Source organism: Oncorhynchus mykiss, unplaced genomic scaffold, assembly GCF_057628025.1.
Source record: "Oncorhynchus mykiss isolate SJ-2025 unplaced genomic scaffold, ASM5762802v1 scaffold103, whole genome shotgun sequence".
NCBI classification, from domain to species: domain Eukaryota; kingdom Metazoa; phylum Chordata; class Actinopteri; order Salmoniformes; family Salmonidae; genus Oncorhynchus; species Oncorhynchus mykiss.
The window spans coordinates 1,002,501-1,017,616 of record NW_028322102.1 but is presented as its reverse complement, the minus strand read 5'-3'; the positions used below and the strand labels follow the sequence as shown (position 1 = coordinate 1,017,616).

General features: G+C 44.8%; 1 protein-coding gene across 1 annotated transcript in view; it reads left to right on the top strand.

Annotated features, from left to right (window-relative positions):
• The window catches only part of LOC118943892 (receptor-type tyrosine-protein phosphatase epsilon), a 157,684-nt gene that overhangs the window by 54,716 nt on the left and 87,852 nt on the right, over nucleotides 1-15,116 (top strand). The window lies entirely within an intron of this gene.

Genomic DNA, 15,116 nt, shown 5'->3' with positions numbered 1-15,116 from the left:
AATTTATCACCTGCTGTGTAAACAAGAGGTGTAGACTAAAAGTGAGATGCTGACTGACGGGTCATTTCCAACAATACAGAGAGAAAAATACAGAACAAATAATAACATGAGGAATAAATACATACATACATACAAATATATACACATGGTACCAGGTAATAACATGGCTATATACACAGGGTACCAGGTAATAACTTGGTTATATACACAGGGTACCAGGTAATAACTTGGCTATATACACAGGGTACCAGGTAATAACTAGGTTATATACACAGGGTACCAGGTAATAACATGGCTATATACACAGGGTACCAGGTAATAACTAGGTTGTATACACAGGGTACCAGGTAATAACTAGGTTGTATACACAGGGTACCAGGTAATAACTAGGTTATATACACAGGGTACCAGGTAATAACTAGGTTATATACACAGGGTACCAGGTAATAACTAGGTTATATACACAGGGTACCAGGTAATAACTTGGCTATATACACAGGGTACCAGGTAATAACTAGGTTATATACACAGGGTACCAGGTAATAACATGGCTATATACACAGGGTACCAGGTAATAACTTGGCTATATACACAGGGTACCAGGTAATAACATGGCTATATACACAGGGTACCAGGTAATAACTAGGTTGTATACACAGGGTACCAGGTAATAACTAGGTTATATACACAGGGTACCAGGTAATAACTAGGCTATATACACAGGGTACCAGGTAATAACTAGGTTATATACACAGGGTACCAGGTAATAACTAGGTTATATACACAGGGTACCAGGTAATAACTAGGTTATATACACAGGGTACCAGGTAATAACTAGGTTATATACACAGGGTACCAGGTAATAACTTGGCTATATACACAGGGTACCAGGTAATAACTAGGTTATATACACAGGGTACCAGGTAATAACATGGCTATATACACAGGGTACCAGGTAATAACTTGGCTATATACACAGGGTACCAGGTAATAACATGGCTATATACACAGGGTACCAGGTAATAACTAGGTTATATACACAGGGTACCAGGTAATAACTAGGTTATATACACAGGGTACCAGGTAATAACTAGGTTATATACACAGGGTACCAGGTAATAACATGGCTATATACACAGGGTACCAGGTAATAACATGGCTATATACACAGGGTACCAGGTAATAACTAGGTTATATACACAGGGTACCAGGTAATAACTAGGTTATATACACAGGGTACCAGGTAATAGCTAGGCTATATACACAGGGTACCACTACCACGTCAATGTGCAGGGGTAGAGGTAATAACTAGGCTATATACACAGGTTACCAGGTAATAACTAGCCTATATACACAGGGTACCAGGTAATAACTCGGCTACATACAGTGGGGCAAAAAAGTATTTAGTCAGCCACCAATTGTGCAAGTTCTCCCACTTAAAAAGATGAGAGAGGCCTGTAATTTTCATCATAGGTACACTTCAACTATGACAGACAAAATGAGAAAAATCACATTGTAGGATTTTTAATGAATTTATTTGCAAATAAATAGGCTATTTGGCGTTGTGATGTCATAATCTCCCAAAATCCCGTCTGATCCTGTGGTGTTGTGAGGGATTTATTCTATGGCTTCATCTATGGGGTTGGACCTGCCTCTCGTAGGCTGTTTCCTAATAGCTCCTGAGCCCCGTTATGAAAGACAGATCCGTGGTTCCAGCAGCTCGCTGCCTGTCAGTACTGCTGAGGGGAAACACATCTCTTCTTTGTCATTGCTGCACTTTCCTCTTCCTGTTGCTGCTGCCCCTGCTGGCTTGGGGTGGGACTGCAGCGGTCATCCAGGCTACGGAGCAAGACTCAGGATTTACATTATCCACACTGTGAATTAACGACTGAAGTCTAATGCTCACATTCTCCCTTGGAGAGGGGTGGGGGGGAAGAGAGAGAGAGAGAGAGAGGGAGGGGTGGGGGGGAAGAGAGAGAGAGAGAGAGAGAGAGAGAGAGAGAGAGAGAGAGAGAGAGAGAGAGAGAGAGAGAGAGAGAGACAGAGAGAGGGAGAGGTGGAGAGAGAGGGGTGGGGGGGGAAGAGAGAGAGAGAGAGAGAGAGAGAGAGAGAGAAAGAGAGAGAGAGACAGAGAGAGGGAGAGGTGGAGAGAGAGGGAGAGAGAGAGGGAGAGAAGGAGGGTGGGGGTGGTGAGACAGACTACAGGCTGCTGCCAGTGTTATTCCATTGTGCTGTCACTTCCTGCTCTAGGAACATGTTGGATTACCAATCAGTTATTATATATGCAGTACCCAGTTTAGATCACAGCCCTCTTCGGAGGAGGCAGTACTTCAGAGGAAGAGGGAGAGGTACATGGAATCTTCTAGTTCTCATTACAGTATTCTGCCTGTTTTGTTTTGTTAGTGTCACTGACAATGTGTTACTGGCGTATGATGATGTTGTTGTGTAACGTCCCAGGGACCCCAACAACCACTGTGAAAACACATCAATAACGCATCAACACGTTCCATACAGTAACCTAGCTGTTGATCATTCTCTCTCTCTCTACAGTAACCTAGCTGTTGATCATTCTCTCTCTCTACAGTAACCTAGCTGTTGATCATTCTCTCTCTCTACAGTAACCTAGCTGTTGATCATTCTCTCTCTCTACAGTAACCTAGCTGTTGATCATTCTCTGTCTCTACAGTAACCTAGCTGTTGATCATTCTCTGTCTCTACAGTAACCTAGCTGTTGATCATTCTCTGTCTCTACAGTAACCTAGCTGTTGATCATTCTCTGTCTCTACAGTAACCTAGCTGTTGATCATTCTCTGTCTCTACAGTAACCTAGCTGTTGAACATTCTCTCTCTCTCTACAGTAACCTAGCTGTTGATCATTCTCTGTCTCTACAGTAACCTAGCTGTTGATCATTCTCTGTCTCTACAGTAACCTAGCTGTTGATCATTCTCTCTCTCTCTACAGTAACCTAGCTGTTGATCATTCTCTGTCTCTACAGTAACCTAGCTGTTGATCATTCTCTGTCTCTACAGTAACCTAGCTGTTGATCATTCTCTGTCTCTACAGTAACCTAGCTGTTGATCATTCTCTCTCTCTCTACAGTAACCTAGCTGTTGATCATTCTCTGTCTCTACAGTAACCTAGCTGTTGATCATTCTCTCTCTCTACAGTAACCTAGCTGTTGATCATTCTCTGTCTCTACAGTAACCTAGCTGTTGATCATTCTCTCTCTCTCTACAGTAACCTAGCTGTTGATCATTCTCTGTCTCTACAGTAACCTAGCTGTTGATCATTCTCTGTCTCTACAGTAACCTAGCTGTTGAACATTCTCTCTACAGTAACCTAGCTGTTGATCATTCTCTCTCTCTACAGTAACCTAGCTGTTGAACATTCTCTCTCTCTCTACAGTAACCTAGCTGTTGAACATTCTCTCTACAGTAACCTAGCTGTTGATCATTCTCTCTCTCTACAGTAACCTAGCTGTTGATCATTCTCTGTCTCTACAGTAACCTAGCTGTTGAACATTCTCTCTCTCTCTCTACAGTAACCTAGCTGTTGAACATTCTCTCTACAGTAACCTAGCTGTTGATCATTCTCTGTCTCTACAGTAACCTAGCTGTTGAACATTCTCTCTCTCTCTACAGTAACCTAGCTGTTGAACATTCTCTCTACAGTAACCTAGCTGTTGATCATTCTCTGTCTTTCTACAGTAACCTAGCTGTTGATCATTCTCTCTCTACAGTAACCTAGCTGTTGAACATTCTCTCTCTCTACAGTAACCTAGCTGTTGATCATTCTCTGTCTCTACAGTAACCTAGCTGTTGATCATTATCTCTCTCTACAGTAACCTAGCAGTTGATCATTCTCTCTCTTTACAGTAACCTAGCTGTTGAACATTCTCTCTACAGTAATCTAGCTGTTGATCATTCTCTCTCTCTACAGTAACCTAGCTGTTGATCATTCTCTCTCTCTACAGTAACCTAGCTGTTGAACGTTCTCTCTCTCTCTCTACAGTAACCTAGCTGTTGAACATTCTCTTTACAGTAACCTAGCTGTTGAACATTCTCTCTACAGTAACCTAGCTGTTGATCATTCTCTCTCTCTCTGCAGTAACCTAGCTGTTGATCATTCTCTCTACAGTAACCTAGCTGTTGATCATTCTCTCTGCAGTAACCTAGCTGTTGAACATTCTCTCTCTCTACAGTAACCTAGCTGTTGATCATTCTCTCTCTCTCTACAGTAACCTAGCTGTTGAACATTCTCTCTCTCTCTACAGTAACCGAGCTGTTGAACATTCTCTCTCTCTACAGTAACCTAGCTGTTGATCATTCTCTATCTCTACAGTAACCTAGCTGTTGAACATTCTCTCTCTCTACAGTAACCTAGCTGTTGAACATTCTCTCTACAGTAACCTAGCTGTTGATCATTCTCTCTACAGTAACCTAGCTGTTGATCATTCTCTCTCTCTCTACAGTAACCTAGCTGTTGATCATTCTCTCTCTACAGTAACCTAGCTGTTGATCATTCTCTCTCTCTCTACAATAACCTAGCTGTTGATCATTCTCTCTCTCTACAGTAACCTAGCTGTTGATCATTCTCTCTTTCTACAGTAACCTAGCTGTTGAACATTCTCTCTCTCTCTACAGTAACCTAGCTGTTGAACATTCTCTCTCTCTCTACAGTAACCTAGCTGCTGATAATTCTCTCTCTCTACAGTAACCTAGCTGTTGAACATTCTCTCTAAAGTAACCTAGCTGTTGATCATTCTCTCTACACTAACCTAGCTGTTGATCATCCTCTCTCTCTCTACAGTAACCTAGCTGTTGATCATTCTCTCTACAGTAACCTAGCTGTTGATCATTCTCTCTCTCTCTACAGTAACCTAGCTGTTGATAATTCTCTCTCTCTACAGTAACCTAGCTGTTGATCATTCTCTCTCTCTCTACAGTAACCTAGCTGTTGATCATTTTCTCTTTCTACAGTAACCTAGCTGTTGAACATTCTCTCTCTCTCTACAGTAACCTAGCTGTTGAACATTCTCTCTCTCTCTACAGTAACCTAGCTGTTGATCATTCTCTCTCTCTCTACAGTAACCTAGCTGCTGATCATTCTCTCTCTCTACAGTAACCTAGCTGTTGAACATTCTCTCTACAGTAACCTAGCTGTTGATCATTCTCTCTCTACAGTAACCTAGCTGTTGATCATTCTCTCTCTCTCTCTACAGTAACCTAGCTGTTGATCATTCTCTCTCTCTACAGTAACCTAGCTGTTGATCATTCTCTCTCTTTCTACAGTAACCTAGCTGTTGATCATTCTCTCTTTCTACAGTAACCTAGCTGTTGAACATGGTAAACTGGTGTAACCATCATGGCATTATCATTAGTAGACTTAGTATAGCAGCCTGGAGCTGTAGGTAATGTCTGTAGGTAATGTCATTATGGGAGGAGGCGTTGTGGGAGCAGGCGTTGTGGGAGGAGTTGTGGGAGGAGGCGTTGTGGGAGGAGGCGTTGTGGGAGGAGGAGTTGTGGGAGGGGGCGTTGTGAGAGCAGGCGTTGTGGGAGGAGGTGTTGTGGGAGGAGGCGTTGTGGGAGGAGGAGTTGTGGGAGGGGGCGTTGTGAGAGCAGGCGTTGTGGGAGGAGGCGTTGTGGGAGGAGGCGTTGTGGGAGGAGGCGTTGTGGGAGGAAGCGTTGTGGGAGGAGGCGTTGTGGGAGGAGACGTTGTGGGAGGAGGCATTGTGGGAGAAGGAGTTGTGGGAGGAGGCATTGTGGGAGCAGGCGTTGTGGGAGGAGGCGTTGTGGGAGGAGGAGTTGTGGGAGGAGACGTTGTGGGAGGAGGCGTTGTGGGAGGAGACGTTGTGGGAGGAGGCGTTGTGGGAGGAGGCGTTGTGGGAGGAGACGTTGTGGGAGGAGGCATTGTGGGAGAAGGAGTTGTGGGAGGAGGCGTTGTGGGAGGATTACGTGTATCAAACAGGTGCTGGTAGATTACAATATAATTATTCTCTCTGACCAGCTGGAACAGTGTAGACAACACTACATACAGAAGTGTACCAGACAGTCTGTTAGGATGTTGTTCTGTACTGTGTTACACCCCCAGGATCCTGTTAGGATGTTGTTCTGTACTGTGTTACACCCCCAGGATCCTGTTAGGATGTTGTTCTGTACTGTGTTACACCCCCAGGATCCTGTTAGGATGTTGTTCTGTACTGTGTTACACCCCCAGGATCCTGTTAGGATGTTGTTCTGTACTGTGTTACACCCCCATGATCATGTTAGGATGTTGTTCTGTACTGTGTTACACCCCCAGGATCCTGTTAGGATGTTGTTCTGTACTGTGTTACAAACCCCAGGATCCTGTTAGGATGTTGTTCTGTACTGTGTTACACCCCCAGGATCCTGTTAGGATGTTGTTCTGTACCGTGTTACAAACCCCCAGGATCCTGTTAGGATGTTGTTCTGTACTGTGTTACACCCCCAGGATCCTGTTAGGATGTTGTTCTGTACTGTGTTACACCCCCAGGATCCTGTTAGGATGTTGTTCTGTACTGTGTTACACCCCCAGGATCCTGTTAGGATGTTGTTCTGTACTGTGTTACACCCCCAGGATCCTGTTAGGATGTTGTTCTGTACTGTGTTACACCCCCAGGATCCTGTTAGGATGTTGTTCTGTACCGTGTTACACCCCCAGGATCCTGTTAGGATGTCGTTCTGTACTGTATTACATTATTAATAAGTCTCACAGATACACTCTCAACACTATACCACCCTAGAGGATCCTAGCCCTTCCTCTGAACCTGCCACTACTAGATCCTCTAGCCCTGCTAATGCACTGCATGCCTGGCCTGGCCAGAGATGGAATTTCAGCAGAGCTGGTATTCATAGAATACATTGAATGTCCCAGAATGCATCATATCCCCTTCTTTTTGTCGTTGCTGTAGTGCACTACTTTTGAGCCCTATGTAGTGTGGAGAACAGTAGTGCACTACTTTTGAGTCCTATGTAGTGTGGAGAACAGTAGTGCACTACTTTTGAGCCCTATGTAGTGTGGAGAACAGTAGTGCACTACTTTTGAGCCCTATGTAGTGTGGAGAACAGTAGTGCACTACTTTTGAGCCCTATGTAGTGTGGAGAACAGTAGTGCACTACTTTTGAGCCCTATGTAGTGTGGAGAACAGTAGTGCACTACTTTTGAGTCCTATGTAGTGTGGAGAACAGTAGTGCACTACTTTTGAGCCCTATGTAGTGTGGAGAACAGTAGTGCACTACTTTTGAGCCCTACGTAGTGTGGAGAACAGTAGTGCACTACTTTTGAGTCCTATGTAGTGTGGAGAACAGTAGTGCACTACTTTTGAGCCCTATGTAGTGTGGAGAACAGTAGTGCACTACTTTTGAGCCTTATGTAGTGTGGAGAACAGTAGTGCACTACTTTTGAGCCCTACGTAGTGTGGAGAACAGTAGTGCACTACTTTTGAGCCCTACGTAGTGTGGAGAACAGTAGTGCACTACTTTTGAGCCCTACGTAGTGTGGAGAACAGTAGTGCACTACTTTTGAGCCCTACGTAGTGTGGAGAACAGTAGTGCACTACTTTTGAGCCCTATGTAGTGTGGAGAACAGTAGTGCACTACTTTTGAGTCCTATGTAGTGTGGAGAACAGTAGTGCACTACTTTTGAGCCCTATGTAGTGTGGAGAACAGTAGTGCACTACTTTTGAGTCCTATGTAGTGTGGAGAACAGTAGTGCACTACTTTTGAGCCTTACGTAGTGTGGAGAACAGTAGTGCACTACTTTTGAGTCCTATGTAGTGTGGAGAACAGTAGTGCACTACTTTTGAGCCCTATGTAGTGTGGAAAACAGTAGTGCACTACTTTTGAGCCCTACGTCGTGTGGAGAACAGTAGTGCACTACTTTTGAGTCCTATGTAGTGTGGAGAACAGTAGTGCACTACTTTTGAGCCCTATGTAGTGTGGAGAACAGTAGTGCACTACTTTTGAGCCCTATGTAGTGTGGAGAACAGTAGTGCACTACTTTTGAGCCCTATGTAGTGTGGAGAACAGTAGTGCACTACTTTTGAGCCCTATGTAGTGTGGAGAACAGTAGTGCACTACTTTTGAGTCCTATGTAGTGTGGAGAACAGTAGTGCACTACTTTTGAGCCCTATGTAGTGTGGAGAACAGTAGTGCACTACTTTTGAGCCCTACGTAGTGTGGAGAACAGTAGTGCACTACTTTTGAGTCCTATGTAGTGTGGAGAACAGTAGTGCACTACTTTTGAGCCCTATGTAGTGTGGAGAACAGTAGTGCACTACTTTTGAGCCTTATGTAGTGTGGAGAACAGTAGTGCACTACTTTTGAGCCCTACGTAGTGTGGAGAACAGTAGTGCACTACTTTTGAGCCCTACGTAGTGTGGAGAACAGTAGTGCACTACTTTTGAGCCCTACGTAGTGTGGAGAACAGTAGTGCACTACTTTTGAGCCCTACGTAGTGTGGAGAACAGTAGTGCACTACTTTTGAGCCCTATGTAGTGTGGAGAACAGTAGTGCACTACTTTTGAGTCCTATGTAGTGTGGAGAACAGTAGTGCACTACTTTTGAGCCCTATGTAGTGTGGAGAACAGTAGTGCACTACTTTTGAGTCCTATGTAGTGTGGAGAACAGTAGTGCACTACTTTTGAGCCTTACGTAGTGTGGAGAACAGTAGTGCACTACTTTTGAGTCCTATGTAGTGTGGAGAACAGTAGTGCACTACTTTTGAGCCCTATGTAGTGTGGAAAACAGTAGTGCACTACTTTTGAGCCCTACGTCGTGTGGTAAACAGTAGTGCACTACTTTTGAGCCCTACGTCGTGTGGAGAACAGTAGTGCACTACTTTTGAGCCCTACGTAGTGTGGAGAACAGTAGTGCACCGTTGGGAATAGGGTTCCGTTTTGTGACACAGCCTCCTGTGTTGTAAAACCAGGGTCAGATTACTCAATACATCTATAGTATATTTACGTCAGCACTTCCTAAAAGGGGAGTTGATTTACTAGATGATTTACTCACAGGAAACCAAGCCCTGCCCTCAGATCAGCTGATATGATACCTTTGAGGTATTAGGACGTGGAGAGAAGGGAGTTGGAGATGTGAAAGTCTGAAGAAGTCATTTTCTTGCATCCCAAATGGCTCCCTACATAGTGCACTACTTATGGGCCCTGGTCAAAAGTAGTGCACTGGAAAGGGAATGGGGTGTAATGTGGAACGCAGCCCCCCCCCCCCTTACTGTCCGACTCCGTAGATCTCCACCGTTTCTTCAGGAGTTACGTCAAGGTTACAGAGAGAGATTTATGAATCATCCACATCCTGCTGGTCTAACGTTCTGAGAGTAATGTACCGAGGTTACTGGACATTCTTCAGATGAACCTCCTCTTCCTGTCCCAGCCGTAGCTTCTAGTTTACAGATAGAGCAGTATATCTATCTTCCTGTCCCAGTCGTAGCTTCTAGTTTACAGATAGAGCAGTATATCTATCTTCCTGTCCCAGCCGTAGCTTCTAGTTTACCGATAGAGCAGTATATCTATCTTCCTGTCCTAGCCGTAGCTTCTAGTTTACCGATAGAGCAGTATATCTATCTTCCTGTCACAGCCGTAGCTTCTAGTTTACCGATAGAGCAGTATATCTATCTTCCTGTCCTAGCCGTAGCTTCTAGTTTACAGATAGAGCAGTATATCTATCTTCCTGTCCCAGCCGTAGCTTCTAGTTTACAGATAGAGCAGTATATCTATGTTCCTGTCCCAGCCGTAGCTTCTAGTTTACAGATAGAGCAGTATATCTATCTTCCTGTCCTAGCCGTAGCTTCTAGTTTACAGATAGAGCAGTATATCTATCTTCCTGTCCTAGCCGTAGCTTCTAGTTTACAGATAGAGCAGTATATCTATCTTCCTGTCACAGCCGTAGCTTCTAGTTTACAGATAGAGCAGTATATCTATCTTCCTGTCCTAGCCGTAGCTTCTAGTTTACAGATAGAGCAGTATATCTATCTTCCTGTCCTAGCCGTAGCTTCTAGTTTACAGATAGAGCAGTATATCTATCTTCCTGTCCTAGCCGTAGCTTCTAGTTTACCGATAGAGCAGTATATCTATCTTCCTGTCCTAACGGCTAGGACAGGACTGTAGTTAGTTTACAGGACATTGACTGTAGTTAGTTTACAGGACATTGACTGTAGTTAGTTTACAGGACATTGACTGTAGTTAGTTTACAGGACATTGACTGTAGTTAATTTACAGGACATTCTCTGTAGTTAGTTTACAGAACATTAACTGTAGTTAGTTTACAGGACATAGACTGTAGTTAGTTTACAGGACATATACTGTAGTTAGTTTACAGGACATTGACTGTAGTTAGTTTACAGGACATTGACTGTAGTTAGTTTACAGGACATTGACTGTAGTTAGTTTACAGGACATTGACTGTAGTTAGTTTACAGGACATTCTCTGTAGTCAGTTTACAGGACATTCTCTGTAGTTAGCTTAGTTTACAGGACATTGACTGTCGTTAATGTACAGGACATTCTTCCTACCAACTCCCTCATCCTGTATCCCCTCCCAGACGTTGATGAACAGGACATTCTTCCTACCAACTCCCTCGTCCTGCCCCCCTCCCAGATGTTAATGTACAGGGGTTACTGTCAATCCAAGGGACAGGTTATACTGATGTTGATTGGGTAATATATGTCCCCAGACAAAGATGATGAAGTTCACATCACTTCACTTCCATTAGTCTCTGTCATTTCTTGTATTGTCAACATTCACGAGTAAGGAAGTAGGCCTTTGATATTTCACTGTTGGCCAGTTAAAGGTCCAAAGCAGCTGTTTTTATCTCAATATCAAATTATTTCTGGGTAACATTTAAGTACCTTTCAGTGATTGTTTTTAATTAAACTATTAATTAAAAATAGTTTGTTAGCAAAAAGACATTCCTCAAGCAAGAATTTATCTGGAAATGTCTGGGTGTGGTCTGAGTGGGGAGGAGACAACGCAAAACTAGCTGTTATTGGCAGAGAGGTTTTTGGAACTCTCTGTCTCATTGGTCTATTAACTAACGTATCACCCGGTGATGTCACCAGGCAGGCCAAACACTCCTTCCCACCAAAACAGACTGATATTTCAGGAGGTCTTTTCAAACAGCTCACTACGCCAAACGGACATGATCATCATTTGCAACCTCATAGTGTTGAAATATATATATAAAATGCAGGAAATCCACATATTTTTGTTGTTGACTGTACACTACACCTTTAAATCCTTATCAGGAAGCATGTATGTAAACACACTGTACCCAGTGAGCAACCTGAACCATTACACCACATATCAGTAGGATATGAGTGAGGCTGAACAGAAGTACTCCTCTGACTGAGAGGTTTATCAGCACGGCAAAAAGGTGAGAGACTGAGAGACACCTCACAGTAAATCACTGTACTGTGAAACTAGAACATTCCCTTTGCTGTGGGTTATGTGTCATTCAGCTGAATGTCAAGAGTTCGTAAACAGCATTTGTAGTACAGTATGTAGAGAGTCAGCGTTGGGGGTCTGCGCTTCAGGGTACGATGGATAGCGGCCGGTGTGTGGGTGGAAACATATCTGTTGTTGGGCTACAGGTGGACCGGTTCATCATAACGCCAAGAGGAAGTGACTGGATGTGTGGTCTGGCACCTCCCAGTTGTTCTTGACCAGGGATTGGCTACAGGTGGACGGACTGGTTCATCAGAAAGCCAAGAGGAAGTGGCTGGATGTGTGGTCTGGCACCTCCCAGTTGTTCTTGACCAGGGATTGGGCTACAGAAAAACAGAACTCGTCATTAGGGGCCGCAGTGGCTCGTGAATCTGTGTGCCACCCCCCCCCCCGTCACCTTGCGAGCAAAACATTTTAGCGCCCCCCCCCCCCCCCTGGAAGATTAAAAATTTACATTTCAAAGTTAATTTTTTGCAATTCTTCACATTCTGCCGTAGGATTGAGGCAAATGTTCACCTCAACTCTCAACAGTTAGTTTAGACCCCCCCAGCCCTCCCCCCGCTCTCTCTCTCTCTCTCTCTCTTTCTCTCTCTCTGTCTCTGTCACGACTGCTGCCGAAGTCGTTGCCTCTCCTTGTTCGGGCGGTGCTCGGCGTTCGACGTCACCGGTCTTCTAGCCATCATTGATCCTTTTTTCATTTTCCATTGGTTTTGTCTTGTCTTCCCATACACCTGTTTTCAATCCCATTCATTACCTGTTGTGTATTTAACCCTCTGTTTCCCCTCATGTCTTTGTCAGAGATTGTTTTATTGTCAGTGTAGTGTGATTGTTGTATAGGTGTGCGTCGGGTCCTTGTACCCATGTTTATGTACATTTAGTGTTATGGAGCATACTCCGTGGACTTTATTAAAAGACTCCATTTTACACTCCATTTGACTCTCCTGCGCCTGACTTCCCTGCCACCTATTACATCTACGCATGACAGTCTCTCTCTCTCTCGCTCCCTCTCTCTCTCTCTCTCTCTCGCTGTCTTTCTCTCTGTCTCTGTCTCTCTCTCTCGCTGTCTCTCTCTCTCTTTCTCTCTCTCTCTCTCTGTCTCTCTCTCTCTTCTCTCTGTCTCTCTCTCTCTCTCTTGGGTCAGTCAGAGTGGTCAGGTATCCTGCCACTGTGTACTCTCTGTTTAGGGACAAATAGCATTCTAGTTTGCTCTGTTTTTTTTGTTAATTCTTTCCAATGTGTAATTATCTTTTTGTTTTCTCATGATTTGGTTGGGTCTAATTGTGCTGCTGTCCTGGGGCTCTGTAGGGTGTGTTTGTGTTTGTGAACAGAGCCCCAGGACCAGCTTGCTTAGGGGACTCTTCTCGAGGTTTATCTCTCTGTAGGTGATGGCTTTGTTATGGAAGGTTTGGGAATAGCCTCGTTTTAGGTGGTTGTAGAATTGAACGTCTCTTTTCTGGATTTTGATAATTAGCGTGTATCCTCTGCTCTGCATGCATTATTTGGTGTTCTACGTTGTACACAGAGGATATTTTTGCAGAATGTCTCTGTCTCTCTCTCTCTCTCTCTCTCTTTCTCTCTCACTCTCTCTCTCTGTCTCTCTCTCTCTCAGTTCTCTGGTTCTCACAGTCCAGTACTAATTTTACACTCTCGTTCACTCCTCTCGACCACAAACAACCCTGCTGCTTAACACACAGGATATGATCTAAATAGTTTCTCTTCCTGTCTTTTGGACACTGAGTCATCAGAGTCGGTACTACACAATGACTAAGACCCAAATGGCACCCTTTCACCTCTATAGGGGGCCATGTAGTACACTAGATGTATATGGCACCCTTTCACCTCTATAGTGGGCCATGTAGTACACTAGATGTATACGGCACCCTTTCACCTCTATAGTGGGCCATGTAGTACACTAGATGTATATGGCACCCTTTCACCTCTATAGTGGGCCATGTAGTACACTAGATGTATATGGCACCCTTTCACCTCTATAGTGGGCCATGTAGTACACTAGATGTATACGGCACCCTTTCACCTCTATAGTGGGCCATGTAGTACACTAGATGTATACGGCACCCTTTCACCTCTATAGTGGGCCATGTAGTACACTAGATGTATATGGCACCCTTTCACCTCTATAGTGGGCCATGTAGTACACTAGATGTATATGGCACCCTTTCACCTCTATAGTGGGCCATGTAGTACACTAGATGTATATGGCACCCTTTCACCTCTATAGTGGGCCATGTAGTACACTAGATGTATATAGGGACGCAGGCCTATGACTAAGACCCAAACATCTCTCTCTGCTAACCAGTGGTCAAACGCTTGATGTCCGTCAGAAGAGGCAGGAGATGAGAAGTGAGAGGCAGGAGATGAGAAGTGAGAGGCAGCAGAGCGCTACAACATAACTCTGATACAGGAACAGCGTTGTTCCATGATCGAGGCGTGTTGTTCCATGATCGAGGCGTGTTGTTCCACATGAACGAGGCGTGTTGTTCCACATGAACGAGGCGTGTTGTTCCACATGAACGAGGCGTGTTGTTCCATGATCGAGGCGTGTTGTTCCACATGAACGAGGCGTGTTGTTCCACATGAACGAGGCGTGTTGTTCCACGAACGAGGCGTGTTGTTCCATGATCGAGGCGTGTTGTTCCACATGAACGAGGCGTGTTGTTCCACATGAACGAGGCGTGTTGTTCCATGATCGAGGCGTGTTGTTCCATGATCGAGGCGTGTTGTTCCACATGAACGAGGCAAGTTGTTCCACATGAACGAGGCGTGTTGTTCCATGAACGAGGCGTGTTGTTCCATGAACAAGGCGTGTTGTTCCACATGAACGAGGCGTGTTGTTCCATGAACGAGGCGTGTTGTTCCACATGAACGAGGCGTGTTGTTCCATGAGATCGAGGCGTGTTGTTTCATGAACGAAGCGTGTTGTTCCACATGAACGAGGCGTGTTGTTTCATGAACGAGGCGTGTTGTTCCATGAACGAGGCGTGTTGTTCCATGAACGAGGCGTGTTGTTCCACATGAACGAGGCGTGTTGTTCCACATGAACGAGGCGTGTTGTTCCATGATCGAGGCGTGTTGTTCCACATGAACGAGGCGTGTTGTTCCACATGAACGAGGCGTGTTGTTCCACATGAACGAGGCGTGTTGTTCCACGAACGAGGCGTGTTGTTCCATGATCGAGGCGTGTTGTTCCACATGAACGAGGCGTGTTGTTCCACATGAACGAGGCGTGTTGTTCCACGAACGAGGCGTGTTGTTCCATGATCGAGGCGTGTTGTTCCACATGAACGAGGCGTGTTGTTCCACATGAACGAGGCGTGTTGTTCCATGATCGAGGCGTGTTGTTCCATGATCGAGGCGTGTTGTTCCACATGAACGAGGCAAGTTGTTCCATGAACGAGGCGTGTTGTTCCACATGAACGAGGCGTGTTGTTCCATGAACGAGGCGTGTTGTTCCATGAACAAGGCGTGTTGTTCCACATGAACGAGGCGTGTTGTTCCATGAACGAGGCGTGTTGTTCCACATGAACGAGGCGTGTTGTTCCATGAGATCGAGGCGTGTTGTTTCATGAACGAAGCGTGTTGTTCCACATGAACGAGGCGTGTTGTTTCATGAACGAGGC